A 15962-nucleotide genomic window follows, 5' to 3' on the forward strand; every position below is an offset into this window, starting at 1 on the left:
TCAAAAGCATAGGCAATGAAAGAAAAAAATAGAGAAATTGGACTTCATCAAGATTAAGAACTTCTGTTTTAATCAAAGGATACGGGGCCAGCCCTGTGACCGAATGGTTAAGTTTGCGTGCTCTGCTTCAGCAGCCCAGGGTTTCGCTGGTTCAGATCCTGGGCGTGGACACGGCACCACTCATCAGGCTATGCTGAAGCGGTGTCCCACATAGCACAACTAGAAGGACACACAACTAAAATATACAACTATGTACTGAGGGCTGGTTTTGGGGAGAAGAAGAAGAAGAAAAAAAGAGACTGGCAACAGATGTTACCTCAGGTGCCAATCTTAAAAAAAAACAAAAAATCAAAGGATACTATCAACAGACTGAAAAGGGACCCACGGAATGGGAGAAGATATTTGTAAATCATTTATTGGATAAGGGATTAATATACAGAATGTATAAAGAACTACAGCTCAACAACAAAAAAACCAAACAACTCCATTTAAAATTCAGCAAAGGACTTGAACAGTCCTTCTCCAAAGCAGATATATAAATAGCCAATAAGCACATGAAAAGATGCTCAACATCATCAATCATTAGGAAAATACAACTCAAAACCACAATGAGAAACCACCTCACACCCCTTAAGATAAAATTTTAAAGAAAACCCCCAAACCCAGAAAACAAGAAGTATCGATCAGATGTGGAGAAACTGAAACCCTTGTACATTTTGCTGGTGGGAATGTAAAATGGTGCAACTGTTGTGAAAAATGATATGGTGATTCCTCAAAGAATTGAGCATAGAATTACCATATGATTCAGCAATTCCACTTCTGGGTACCTAAATGGATTGAAAGTAGGGTCTTGAAGAGGTATTTGTATACTTGTGTTCATAGTTGTTCACGACAGCCAAAAGGTGGAAAGAAACCAAATGTCCATCTTTGAATGAATGCATAAACAAATGTGGTATATACATACAACAGAATATTATTCAACCATAAAAAGGAAGGAAATTCTAATACATGCTACAACATGGTTGAAACTTGAAGACATTATGCTAAGTGAAAAGCATAGAAAATGACAAATATTATACGATTCCACTTATATGAGGTACCTAGAGTAGTCAAGTTCATAGATGGAAAGTAGAATGGTGGCTGCCAGGGGCTTGGGGCAATGGAGATGAGGAGTTAGCATTTAAAGGGTACAGAGTTCCAGTTGGAAAAGAGGAAAAAGTTCTAGAGATGGATGGGGGTGATGGTTGCACAACAATGTAAATACACTTAATGCCACAGAATTGTACACTTAAAAATGCTTAAAATGGTAACTTCTATTTATATATATTGAACTACAATCTAGAGAGAGGGAAGATTCAGGGTAAAAGGAGTCAGCGCCACAGAGATGGGAAATTAGAGCCGTGCTGGATTTTATGTGGACTGGGAAGTTCTACCAGTACCACTTTAGTTCATGCATGTCAAAATTCTCTCTGATTTTACACTTTAAGGTCTCTAATACATTAAGTTTTATTCCTCTCTTTTACTTAAATTGCCATAGAATAGCACTATCATAGAAACGTCTAAACGGGCAATCTATTTCTAGGCCTAAGCACATCCTGTTCCTTCTGCTGGAAACCCAGTCCCCTCCCCTCCACCGCACCCTCCTCTTTTGCACACCTCTCGATACACTCAGTGGAAATGCCTTCCCTATCAAGAGGATCTTGTGACCGCTAAAACCATGAGGCCCAGTCCAGTTGCTCTTTCTGACTGGCCCTAGGACATGCCATGCATTACTTCTGCTCCTGCTGGCATCACTCCTGGAATTTCCCCCTCTATCCCTTCCTTACCCCAAACCCATCCGTTCTTGAAAGTTGAGTTTCATCTCCTCTGTGAACCCTTCCCTGTTATCACATGACTGATGCAGAAAGACTTTCACGAGAACGGGATGTCTAAGACCTGAAGGAGTCCGTCCTGATTCTCTCCTCATGATGGCCCTGCAGTGCCTAGAAGGGTCGGGGAGCACTGTGGACACTCCACAGCTGCTTGCTTAACATCAAGGAACCAGGGCAACTAGGGCAAAGGAGTGTCTGGAGAGCTGTAGTTCTGAGACATCAGGTGAACTTAACATCCTGTAAACATCTGGACCTTAAATTACAAACCCTAGTGCAACAAGTGAGTAAACTTTCTTGGTTAACAAAACAGATTAATTGGCTACCTAGATTATCACAACCACAGAACTTGGACAAACAACAGAACTGAATTGGAGAATCAATTTTGAGTGGTGAGAGACATGCAACTTCCCTAATCCTTCTATTAAAGCTGCCAACAAGGAGAGTTGTTGGTGTAACTGATGAAAAACCAGTAACCTTCTTCTGAAGACTCTCAATTCAAGAGCCATCACCAATGTACTCGCCACCTGCATGGACGTGAAAGAGGCCCAGGCCATCCCATGCCCCTTCCCATTAAGGTCTGTCCCCAGAACACGAAGAAAGAAAATGATACCCATTCACTCAGCCTTGAAGAGCTATGTCCAAGTTAGACAGGCTTGACATTGGGGAGTAAGAAAAGAAATAAAACCCACACGTTTCAGAGCAATGGATCACAGCTGTAGAGTCTGGAGTTTGTTGACTGCCTGTGTGTGCTCTCTCTGGAAGTGATGGCTTCCTCATTCCATATTCTGAGATGACTCTTCCAAGATTCTTTATCTAACTTGATATGCAGAAATAAACGGTGACATGATTTATTTTGGCTCTTTAGGTGGCAGGCACATGTCTTGAAGAGACTAGGAAAGAGGGGGGCAGGCTTGGCATCTAAGATGTAAGCTCTTCAGAGGACATTTGCCTTTTCATTCCAGCACCATCGTGGAGCAGCCCTCCAAGATCATTAAACCACTGATTCTTCCTCTCCAGTCAGGTATGAGAGGCTTCATTCCTCTGCATTATTCAACAAACAAGCAAAACCAAACTTCAAACCCAGTGGGTGAATGCTCAGGCATCTGTGGCCCTGGAGGAGTGAGCACATACTATCCTTACTACCTCAGCTCAGGGGACAGGAAGCCAGCACCACCTGCCTCGATTCCATTCACTGCTGGCCAAAAGACAGCAGCTGAGAAAGTCCCACATAGCCTCCGGGTCCCACTGCCTTTCCCAATCCAACTCTTATCTCAAATGAGGCAATCTCTTTTGCTATAAGGGGCTTAAGCTTTGCTCTTTTCTTCAATTTCAGAAAGGCTCCCAAATGCTCTCACCAACCTATAATCTCTACATCCCATCCAAATCTACAAGGGGGCATGTGAGACTCATGTGCCATACATAGTGTGTGCACTTCCATGGGCCAACCCTGTGTGCACATCCACACGTTCTGCTGAGGGGTGTTTCTGTGAGGTTGCACAGCCTCACTCGGCAAAGGCAAGGTTCTTCTCCTGGCAAGCAAGGGTTAGAGGCCTGGCTTGGAGGAGCCTTATTGTGCGGCCGCCTGGGGCAGGCAGCAGAGAGTGCTGGGAGGGGAAAGGTTCCCTTTGAAGCACATGGCGCTAAGAGCTTCCCAGTGACCATGGAAACAGGCGCAGTGGGTTCCCAGCCTGAGAACCAGGGAGAGCAGCCGTGATTCAAACACAAAACACACATAGGGTCTGAAAAGCAGAGACAGGAGGGGCTGGGGTGAGGGGCAGGCAGCCGGGGCTGGCAGGAACTGAGCGGCTCCCTGGTAGGAAAATCTGGCCAATGAAGCTGAGCAGGTTCACGGGGTTTCCTTTTCATGCCCAAGGCTTTCTTCTTGCTCCCGTCATTGCCCCTCGGGTCCTATTCAGCACCTCATCAGATCAGTAGAGCTGGGCCTTTAGCTGGCCCGTTGGCGGCAGGGCCTGGAACTGGGAGGGAGGTGATCAAAGGAGCCGCCAGTGCAGCCGCCACCCTCCTCCCTCCTCCCTGCCCGCCAGCTTGCCCTCCTTGGATGAGGCCCTGCCAAGGTGATCCACTGGGGGAGGGCAAGGAAGAGAGGCAGCTTTTATGTCTGCCTTTCTGTTAGAAGAGACACAAAGCACAGCTTGAACAGAGACACGCCACTGGCAGGTCAGAGCTCCCTCCCTCTGGGACGTCTCTGTTCTTAATCCAGGCAACGGAGAGAAGTCACCTAGACTGGGCTGCACTCGGATGCCCAGATCCTGAGCCCAAAAGATTAGTGGCCCTGCGACATGCTGCTTCCGGGTCCTCTTTCACAGCTGTCCGCCTCCCAACCCTCGAGATGGATGAAGTTACACTGAAAAAGTTATCTGAGACACTGTGCCCTGTTTCTTCAAGTCTCCAATTTAAAAGAGGGAGAAAAAGCTAGCTGGGATTTTTTCAGCAAGGAAGAGGAAGCGACATGATTAGAATCTGTTAAGGAGGAAAGATCTCCCACTTACTGATGAGTATCTTCTCTCTCGAGTGGGACTGAATCAAAGTCCAACAGTGTCCATCCGATAGGGCACAGTGCCAGGACCAGTGAGAAAAGCGAGCCCACTTCTCAGCCAGGCCTCGCTGCCACCGCCCAGCAGGGCAGGCTTCGGCCCTGACCAGCGTCTCTTGAGGAGGGCAGTGTTTGGACAGGCCTGTAATTTGAGAAGCCCATTAGGTGCGCTCCCTTTCTTACCTTTGTTGGGCTGCCAAAATATTTACTTGACTTCTTAACTCTAAATCTCTGAAACACACCTGCACTGCCTAAAACAGGCAATTTTCTTATTTTCTCTTATTCATAGAGGGGAGCCTGACCTAAGCAAAGAAGACAACAGCACAGAGGGATAAACAGGGTGGGAGCCTCGTACGAGATACAGCTTTATATAATACAACCGCTTCTTAGGAGACGGGTGTGTGTATACTGCATTGGTCCCTTTTTTGGAGGAGAGGGTTGCAGGGCAGTGTGGATAGTTGAAAGCCATTCTATATGTAATCCTTTTGCAAACAAAACAAACTGATTCTATTTTGACCTTTAAGGAACAATCCATTTCCAGGCCAAGTAAAAATTCTGTGTGGCAGCCAACTGCATTTGTTTATTTATTTTTTAGCAAAATCATGATATAAAAGCCAACTGCACTATCATATCAGCAAAAGGACCGAAGACGGTATCACAGGAAAAATGGGGTGCTTAAACAACAAACAGTATTTGCAGTTTAGATGAATTTCAGATATAAGTGACCCAGAAATAACTGCAAAAGAACTTCTTTTCGGGGCTGGCCCTGTGGCAGAGGGGTTAAGTTCGCGTGCTCTGCTTTGGCAGCCCTGGGTTTCGCCGGTTCAGATCCTGCAGACGTAGCACCGCTCATCAGGCCATGCGGAGGTGGCGTCCCACACAGCAGAACTAGAAGGACCTACAACTAGAATATACAACTATGTACTGGGGAGATTTGGGGAGAAGAAGAAGGAAAAAAACATTGGCAACAGATGGTAGCTCAGCGCCAATGTTTAAAACAAAACAAAACAAAATTATTTTCTCTTCTCTGTGCTTCTGGCATCATGAAAAACAACTCGGGAAAACAGTCTTGGGTCTAGTAAGTGTGAAGCCACTGCACAATCGTCTCCCTGGCCGCGTGCGCCTGTCTGTCAGCTCCAGTTTCCGCCAGGCGCTTTGTGAAACACACACTTGCCAAGGCTGAGTGGCCTAAAGTCAGACCTTCCAGACAGGCTGTGGTTTATGGGTAGAACTCGATGGAAGGTCCCTGCACTGCCTGTTGGTGCTTTTCTTAGGAGCACAGCATCCTAGTCAATGACCCTCACCCCCAAAGACACCTACACCCCCTTCTGAGAACAAGGGCCTGGGCATCAGTTAGGAGAATTATTTTCAGTCTGGAGCTCATCGGCAAACCTTTAAGAGAAAAATTATGTTGGAAACATTTTCCAGATTTTGAATATTTTAAAATGGGTCCTTTGCGCTGTTATCTTTTCAAACGTAGTAAAAGCATAGCAGAGGTGGGAGCCTGACTGACAGCTGTCACTCTCCTACATCCTTCCTGTAGCATTTCAAAAACGGCACCGCTCTCCCCTTTCCTTTGATAGACTGTCTTGTCTTCCCTATTTAGACCTGACAGGATGTAACCTTAAGCCCATAAGCATCAGGTCCCTAAAGCTGGTCAGAAGGAGCATCCACATTCATGGGCATTTGCTGGGATTCTAGGAAGTGGCAGGCCAGTCTCTCTCAGAACCATCATTAACTAAAAAAAGGAGGAGGCTGGGCAGTAGTTCTGCTGTCTTTCCATATTTTTAACCCAGCCATTGAGCTACTGAGCTGGAACTGAAGGAGTCCTGACCGCTGGCACGTCTTGTGATCTCCTCCTGCCACAGGACGTGTGGAGACTGCTGTGGCTCAGATGTCCCAGGTGAAATCAAGGGATCTGGGAAGGCAAGTCAAGGCAGGAACGAGCAATAGAGACTAATGCTCCCTGGCCCTCTGTTAACTTTAAGCTTCTGGAGGGAAAGAGAGTAAATTCTTTATTACAAATCCCAGAAGGGCCTTAAGTATATGACCGTGTGAAATACCACAGTAAGGACAACTAGCAGCTCTCAGTGAAAGAAGAGCCTTCCAATGGTTTCTTAGCTATGACACCAAAAGCATAAGAAACCAAAGAAACAATAGATCAACTGGACTTCGTCAAAATTTAAAACTTTTGTGCTGGGAGCCGGCCCTGTGGCCAAGTGGTTAAGTTCACACACTCTGCTTCAGCGGCCCAGGGTTTTGCCGGTTCGAATCCTGGGCAAGGACATGGCACTGCTCATCAAGCCATGCTGAGGCGGCATCCCACAGGCCACAACTACAAGGACCCACAACTAAAAATACACAACTATGTACCGGGGGGCTTTGGGAGAAAAAGGAAAAATAAAATCTTTAAAAAAAACCTTTTGTGCTGCAAAGGACACCATCAAGAAAGTGAAAAGAAAACATGCAGAACGGGAGGAAACATTTGCAAATCATATACCTGTTGAGGGACATGTATCTAGGATGTATAAAGAACTCTTACAACTCAATAATAAAAAGATAAATTACAGGGGCTGATCCAGGGGCGTAGTGGTTAAGTTCACACGCTCCGCTTTGGTGGCCCAGGGTTCACAGGTTCAGATCATTGGTATGAACCTACACATCCCTCATCAAGCCATGGGGTGCTGGTGTCCCACATACAAAGTAGAGGAAAATTAGCACAGATGTGTTAATTAGGGACAATCTTCCTCAAGCAAAAAAGAGGAAGATTGGCAACAGATGTTAGCTCAGGGACAATCTTCCTTACTCTACCTCCCCCCCACAAAAAGATAAATTACCAATTCAAAAATGGGCAAAGGATCTGAATAGATATTTCTCCAAAGAAGATATATAAACTTTCAACAAGCACATGAAAAGATGCTCAACATCATTAGCCATCAGGGAAAGGCAAATCAAAACCACAATGAGATACCAGTTTATACCCACTACGCTGGCTCTAAAGACAGATAATGACAAGTGTTGGTTAGGATGTGGAGAAATCATACACTGCTGATGGTAATGTCAAATGTGTGGCCACTTTGGAAAACAGTCTGGCAGTTCCTCAAAAGGTTAAACATAGAGTTACCATATGACCCAGCAATTCTACTCTTAGTTATTTACCCAAGAGAAATGAAAACCTATATCCATACAAAATCTTGTACACAAATGTTCACGGGAACATTATTCTTAATAACTAAAAAGTGGAAACAATCTAAATGTCAATCAACTGATAAATAAACAAACAAGCAACAAACAACATACAATAGAATATTATTCGGCAATAAAAAGAAATGAAGGACTGACACACGCTGCAACGTGGATGAACCTTGAAAACATCATGCTAAGCAAAAGAAACCAGATATAAAAGACCACATACTGCATGACTCCATTTATATGAAGTGTCCAGGACGAAGAGGAGATGACTGGTGAAGGGTAAGGGTGTGATGAAAATGTCCATTTTTCTGATAAGGGACTTGTATCTATAATACATAAAGAATATTAAAACACTAAAATGATCGTGGTGATGACGGTACAATTCTATGAACACACTAAAAACCACCGTACACTTCAAAAAACGAATAAGCCTTTGTGTGGGAACAATCTGATCCATCACTTCTGTTCTGTTTCTGTACGGAGTCCAACTATCTAAAAGCACGTTTCCACAAGAGAAATGGGTAGGTAAGTTTTGGTGGTGAAACCATCTTAGGCAACCTGAAGTTGAAATCAGTTTTGTAGTTGGTTTTAACCAACCAGTATACATTTCCTAACAAAAATTATGTGTGCATGCTGGAATGGAGTGAAACTTGAATATGGCAATTATGATAATGGACGCAGATTCTGACAGCAATTGCCCATGCTGACAGAGTTGGCGCAGGGATACGATGCACTGGATGGGAGAGGATGAGGATTAATTAGGACTCCCTGGTTTAGAGAACAGCACAAGCAGGCATTTGCTTTGTCGATTTACGATGAATTCTTTTAAATGTGTTCACAAGCATATTTCACTTAGCTCTGGAAATACCTTTTAAAACAACAAAAATTAAAACAGTGTGGTACTGGCCCACAAAGGGATACAGAAATTATTTGACAGGAGATAATGCAGGATCTGATCCTACTATAGAATTCAGTAGAATGCAATATATTATTTTTTAAAAGGAGGAAGCTATGTAAAATGAAGGAAATGACTTAAAAGGTGTTGGGAGAACTCTGAGAGAGACTCTACTCAGCCACTCCCTGGTACTACATATCAAAATAAATTTTGAGTGATTTAAAGATATAATATATTAAAAGAATAACAGTGATTCAAGAAAAAGTAGAAAAGGCAAAAACGACTCTAAGCTTGGAGGGAATAAAATAATTAAGTTTAGAAGCAATAGAAAAAATCAAGAAGTAATGATGACAAGTAAAAATTTTAAACTTCTCCATGCCAAAAAAGCTAAACAAACAAACAAAAGTAAGTAAATAAAAGGGCCAGTTAAAAAAGATTCCAAGTGACAAGGATTTAATACATTACTGTAAAAAAATCTACAGTAAGAGCCACCCATATATGAGCAAGGGACCAGAATAGACAATTCCAAGAGATGAAATTTAACTAGTAGTTGGAAAAGTGCTTAGAGTTTAATATTCAAAGAAATGCAAATGAAAACAATCAAATACTATTTTTACCTTTCATATTAGTAAAAGAAACATAATAACGATAATGGTCAATGTTAGCATCATTGTATCTGTGAAAAATGGTTCATTTTTACTTCATTAGTGGCAGGGTAAACTGAGGGAACTTGCCTAGAAAGTAATCTGTAATTGTTTGCGTCAACAGTCATTAGAAAAAGTTCATATCCTTTGATCTACAATCTCCTCCTGGAATATTACCATATGGGAATAAGTCAAAGAGAAAAACACCCAAAAAGCCGACCCTACATAAAAAAAGATGTCAGTTTGGTTTATTTGTAAGGATTAAAAATAAAACAGAAGCAATCTAATTATTGAACTCTGAGGAACGGTCAACTAAATCCTGGTATATTCTACTGTCATGTTATGAAGACATTAAAATTACAGATTATGAAAATAATAGCAAATTGGTAAAATGACTAGGATATATTACTAACTTTGAAAAGGCAGAATAGATGTTTATAGCTTCATAATAATTACATTAGAAACCAGGCTCAGGGAAGAAGACTGGAAGAGAATAAACCAAAATCGACAGGACTTGTGTTAAGAGAGTAGAATTAAAGGTGTCTTTTTCCCTTCTATTTTCAAATTCTCCATAATTAATTGTTTCAAGCAACAAATATTTACTGAGTGCCTGCTATATGTACTAAGCTCTATTCTTGGCACAAGGAATATAAGAATGGTGGTAAAAATTATTATACTGCTTACACACTTCAAAAAAGAAAACAAAGAGACCAGAAAGTTTTTGTTACAAAAATAGTAAAATGAGTTAATGCTATAAATTTTGAGTATATCTTTAAAATTAAGGCTTATGAAAAATGTTAAGATTCTATCAACTGAAACATTAAAAAAAAAGGAAAAACACTATAAATAACATTTGAAAAAGCCAACCTACTATGTTTATAAATAGATGAAAGAGAAAGCTTTTGAAGCTAAACACTTTAAAATTTGATTTCTGAAAACCAAGCCAAGGTAACAAAAGTTCCTTGCATATTCCACATTCTTTTCTCTGAGGTCCATTTAAGAGTTGATACATTTTGAAACTATCAGCAGTAGGTTAATGTGTAATAGTGAAGGCCAGTGCCTTTATGCATCCCAAGAATTAGCCCAAGTTCTTCAGGCTGACTGGAATTTTATTTTATCCAGTAGTGCTTAGAACAACTGGAATGTGTTGAAACTCTTATTATTTATATAACTAGCAAAAAGGATGCAGAATTTAAAGTACTTCAGTGTCCCAAAGGAATTGTTTAAACTGCCTCAAACTCAGAGCATAAAAAGCATTAGTTAGAACACACAACCCAATGTTTGATTTGGAAAACAAGATCACCAAAGCAGAAAGGTACCTTTTACCAAATAAAATAAGATGCATTTTGGAAAGGAAAAGACAGAATAAAGAAAAGAAATTGCATTTGTCTGTAGTCTGCAATGGTCTTGTGACCAAGGTTAGCTAGCAGACAGGATCCCGCCAACATCCCCAGTGCTCCTGCTTCTGCAGCCAGTGGGAATGCCTGCCCAGGCTGGGGGTGTGGCGCTGTCCTGCACAGGTGCGACTCAAGTGCTCTGAAACGGGCAATGGTCAAACCTGGTGCGCAGATTTTCTAGGGGCTTGGCAGATAGTAAACCAACAACACGCCATCACTGTCGGGACAGCCCCCCCAAATCTGAAATACCCATGAACATGGCCACAACCGCACTCGATGTGACAGCCCACTGTGGCTTATTTGGGTTAATTTATGCATGTAGCCAGGCATATGCTAGGCCCCTCTGTCTGAGAACAGACAGCAGATGGGGTTTGGGGCTTGTCTCCAGGTATGAGACATTCGGGTGACCCGACTTGAGACTGGTGCTATGCACATTACCATAACAACATGTTAGGTTCTAACTTCTTTCATACTGCAAAGTGGCCTCTCAAAAGTAAACAGGTCATTAGCTATTTTTGATGGGCTTTTCTGCTGGCCTGTCACACTATTCCTAGTTTCCTAGGACAGCCTCATTTGTGGCCCTTGCTCTATTGAGAGCCTGGTTCCATCGGAGGGGACATGGCCAGAAGGAATGTAGCGAGCCAAGCTTCACCAGCCTGTGCTCCTCAGGTTGGCAGACACATTATTTGTTCTATTCACTCACTCTAGCTTCAAAATTCCTTTAAGCCTCTCAGTGGATTTCAACTAAAGGTTTCAGTTAGCCTTTTATAGCTGAAAATGTCTCGGATCTAGCAAAATAAAAAAAAAAGTATTGTGCTTAATATAGACTTTTAACCAAGAGGTTCCTGGAAGATATAGGTGTGGAAGAAAAGTACCAAATTAAAAGTCTGTGACTTTCAAATTACACACATGACCTTAGAAGAAAAGTGGTATTCCCCAAGTTTTTCCTTTTTCCATTTATATCATGCCAATCTTTTCCTCCTGATCTGATTTCTTTCACTAAGTTCCTTTCTTGCTTTCCTTTTTAACTAAATATGGGAGGTATTTACCCAAGTGCTCCTTAAAATAAATCTGCAGAGCCTTCCAAACTTCCTCTCCAACAAGAAACCCACCTCAGCTCACCTTACAAAAACGGCTTCCATCTGCTTGGTAGGAGAATGTTTAGAAAAAAGAGGGAACTGATATTTGTTGAGTATTCACACATTCCAAGAACTTGATGTACACTATTTTTTTTAATCATCACAACTATATTTACAGAGGGGGATATGGAGAAGTGGAGGCAAAGAGAAGTTAACTGGCCCCAAGTTACCCAGCTACTCCCAGAGTAGGATTATCCTTTGCACCCATATGGCTTCAAGATCTGGGCTCTCTGTACTCCTCACATGGAAACACGAACGTGCTCTAATGCTGATCACGCACTTCAACAGAACATACCACAAAGACCACCATGAACCTGTCATTATACTGGAGGGCAGTGGGGCAGAGAAGGGATTGAAGGAGGAAGAAGTGGAATTTAAGGTCTTCTTAGGGAGAGAAAACTTGCATGTCATGGTAAGACAGGGTTTCTCAATAGCGACACTATTGACATTTGGGGCCAGATCACTCTTCGTTGTGGGGGGCTGTCCTGTGTGCACTGCAGGATGTTGAGCAGTATCCCTGACCTCTACCCACTAGATGCCAGGAGTACCACCCCCACCCACTTCCCCAGGGGGGAGGTGCACGGGGGGAGGACAAAATACCCCCGGCTGAGAACCACTACAGTAAGATAACATGCCCTGGGAAGGTCTGACATAGTTAAGTGTCCCAAGCACAGGGTGCTCCTAAGAATACCACAGCGATGAGTTCTAATCACAGTACCCTGTGCTCAGGTGTGTGGCAAATACCACATTCACTTCCCTGACTGGAGGAAGCCAACGCCTGTGATGTGGAGCGGCTGCCTCTGAGACACTGCTACATGCAGTCAGCTACCGTCTCCCATTCCCCACAGCAAGACAGGCCCCAGGATTTCAGCCCCATCATCCCTCTTGAGCTGGGACTCTCACACTCAGAAGTGCTAAGCTGGACTTGCCCTCCAGAGCAGGGCACTCAGGTATCCCAGGAAACACACATCTGTGACCAGAGACCCAAAGGAGAATGGCAGGCTGAAGAATTACCCCCCGCCCCCTCCACACCTACCTGCCTCTTAAACAAGTCTGCAGCATTACCCAAGTCCCACACGTTCCTGCCTCAAGGAAAGGCCCATCCAGTTAAGCCCTGTTCTAGAAGGGCAGGGCTGAGGGTTATATCCCAATGCAAGCCTCAAAACCATTAAGATCTTTTTTACCTAAATTCTTCAAATTAATCATTTGGTTATTTGCTATTAAATGTGGAAAACAGCAAACCACTGGTTTTAGTCAAATTACTAACACTTCAGGACCAACACTCTTTTGGCTCCAATACTGCAGAACACAATAACTTCATGACAACATGTTCACCTTTATTTCCTGTATTGTCCCCTCATTTCTACTCATTTCCACTAATTTTATCACAGGATTTCTCCCTGAGCCAAGCTCTATGAGGTGATCTTACAGTGGGGACACAGCGCTAGGCTGATGCACTCAAATCTCTGGTCTCCCTTTACGTTCCCAAAAATTAAGAACCCCCAAAGAACTTCTGGTTTCTGTGGGTTCTATCTATTGATATTCACCATATTGGGAATCAAAACTGAGAAATCGTTAAAGCACAGAACAGATAAGCACATATTCCATTAGCCATCACAGCAAAGAAGTCACCACACAAAATGATGCCTCTGGAAAATGCCAGCATACACTTGTGAGAATGAGAGGGAAACAGACAAGCGACATTTTAGCGTTATTATGAAAGTAACTGATCTTGTGGGTCTCCGTGGGAAGGATCTTGAGGATCCCAAGGGTCCCCTGACCACAGTTTGAGAACCACTGTTCTGGACTAATACCTATGCCATGATTTTCCCAGCTTTGACCTTGGCCAGAGAAACCAGAGAGACGATGCCCAGAAGAGCAAGCCCCAGTTCAGAGAGATTAGACCAAAACCCATTCATCATGATGGGGCAATGGTCCCCTTTCTGGATTATTCCCAGGTCCTTTTCTTCCTTTAAGCGCCAACCATTGCTTATCATTATGTTACATATGAGGTTCTGGTTAATATTTGGTAAAGAAATTGAAACATCTTTGGACTGCAATTAGTGGCATTTTCCTGTTTGTCACTGTGCCATGAAAAGAGGATACAAATAATAGTAAGTTTTTCCTTTACCCAAATTCTTTATTTTGGGAGTTGTTCTTTGAAAGATAAGTAAGAAATTTTCCAGGGGGTCCTCATGTGCAGAGGAGGATCTGGTCTCCGTCCTCACCACTCCCGGATCATCTCTAACACCTCTTATAGGACGAAGGGTTTGCTTTCCACCAAGACTCAGTAGAAGTAGTCATCATTTCTATTGGGACTACACTCCATCACTTCACGAAAAACATGTTTATTATTATTTTTTTAATACCTACTGTCATCAAATTCCATATTTTGTAAAATGATTTAAGTAATACCACTTTTTCTTTATTGTAGGAAAATATACATAACATAAAATTTACCATTTTAACCTTTTTTTTTTTTTGAGGAAGATTAGCCCTGAGCTAACTACTACCAATCCTCCTCTTTTTGCTGAGGAAGACTGGCCCTGAGCTAACATCATAGCCATCTTCCTCCACGTTATACTTGGGATGCCTACCACAGCATGGCTTTTGCCAAATGGTGCCATGTCCATACCCAGGATCTGAACCGGCGAACCCCAGGCCACCGAGAAGTGGAACGCACGAACTTAACTGCTGCACCACCAGGCCAGCCCCCATTTTAACCATTTTTAAGTGTTCGGTTCAATGGCATTAAGTACATTCACACTGTTGTGCAACCATCACCACCATCCATCTCCAGAACTTTTTCACCTTCCTCAACGGAAACTTTGTGCCCATTACACACTAACTCTCTATTTCCCTCCCCCTGGCCCTGGCAACTACCTTTCTACTTTGTCTCCACGGATCTGACTACTTAGGTAACAGCACTTTGAGTGCTAAAAGAAACAGAAGGATAAAGGGGAGGGAGGCAGAAAGGAGGAGAACATGGACAATAAGAGTTGCTACTTTATTTACTGCTTTCAGTTGTGCCATGACCAACACTTGGCACACGCTATCTTCTTTGGATGCTGTTCCCATCTAAGGAGGTGGAAACGTGCAGAGGGGTTAAGGGACTGGCCCAGGGCACACAGATTAAATGGTTGGAACTGGGGTTTAAAAGGTTAGTGTGATGTCTAAACCGAAGTCTTAACCATTATATGCTCCCTCTTCCCCCAACCACTCTGAAAAAATAAAATTCCTCTGGCTCTGTTTTCTGTCTTCCAGTCACTTTGGTTACTAGGATTCTCTGCAAAGAAGTTACCAAGACACTCCGAGGGCTGGATGTGGGCTGGTGGAGGGGATGTAAGGGTTTTATTCTCCATCAACCCCTCATCCCTGGGTTTCCCACTGCTTATCAGAAGAGCTGAGATCACAGGCCAGCTCTCCTGCCTCGCAGCAGAGCAGTTTTCTACCCTTCCACGCTGTTGGCCATGCTGCCTCTACGTCTCACATCTGCCTAAACATAAAAACAGAAAAAGGGCCGACAAAGAGACTGGGGAAATCTAAGGGCCAACACGAGGTGTCATCGGCAATGTCACTGGCTTGAGCCTCATCAAAGCTTTAAAAGAACTGTTGTCTGGGCCCGGAAACACCCACCAGCAAAGAGTAACCTGATCCTCCCCTCTCCAACCAGCCTAGACAACACGGCCAACCGAACATTCCCAAAGCCGGATCCTAGGGCACTCAAATTTTTGTCAGAAACCTTCAGTAGCTCTCAGCTTCCTAGGGGATGAAGACCAAACTCCTTAATCTGAAAACCTCTTCCTTCCTCAGCAACTTGCAATGCCCCTTGAAGAACTTCTTGCTCCCTTTCTTTCTGCCCTGTTCCTGGAGATTATTCCTCCATCTCACCCTATCTCATATAACCCCTTTTTGTAAAACCCACTGACCCCTCTAGCCACGTGGAATCGCTTCTCCTCACTCTCAACAATGACTGTCTGGGTCAGGGACTGGTCCTCAGTTCATGGCAAGAAGAGGAGCTGACTCTTCATAGTACACATGAGCCAGAGAAGCCCCTTCCAACTAGAGCCTCTCTGGACAGCTCGGGATAAAGTGAGGGTGTCGCCCACCAGCTTAGGATCGCATACGTGACGTGGTGACTGCAGGCGGCTGCTTAGGGCGTGGTAACCAAGCGCTGCCCCCACACCAGCCTTCTGCTGGACAGCAGACCCTCCTTCCACTCCCCACACACGGCTGGGCGGGAAGCTACATGCTGGAGAGTTTCCAGCTC

At 43.5% G+C, this 15962-nt stretch overlaps 1 protein-coding gene across 2 annotated transcripts in view; it reads right to left on the bottom strand.

Annotated features, from left to right (window-relative positions):
* The window catches only part of ZNRF3 (zinc and ring finger 3), a 150659-nt gene that overhangs the window by 38218 nt on the left and 96479 nt on the right, over positions 1–15962 (bottom strand). The window lies entirely within an intron of this gene.

This window comes from Equus przewalskii, chromosome 7 (assembly GCF_037783145.1).
Source record: "Equus przewalskii isolate Varuska chromosome 7, EquPr2, whole genome shotgun sequence".
In the NCBI taxonomy this organism is placed as follows: Eukaryota; Metazoa; Chordata; class Mammalia; order Perissodactyla; family Equidae; genus Equus; species Equus przewalskii.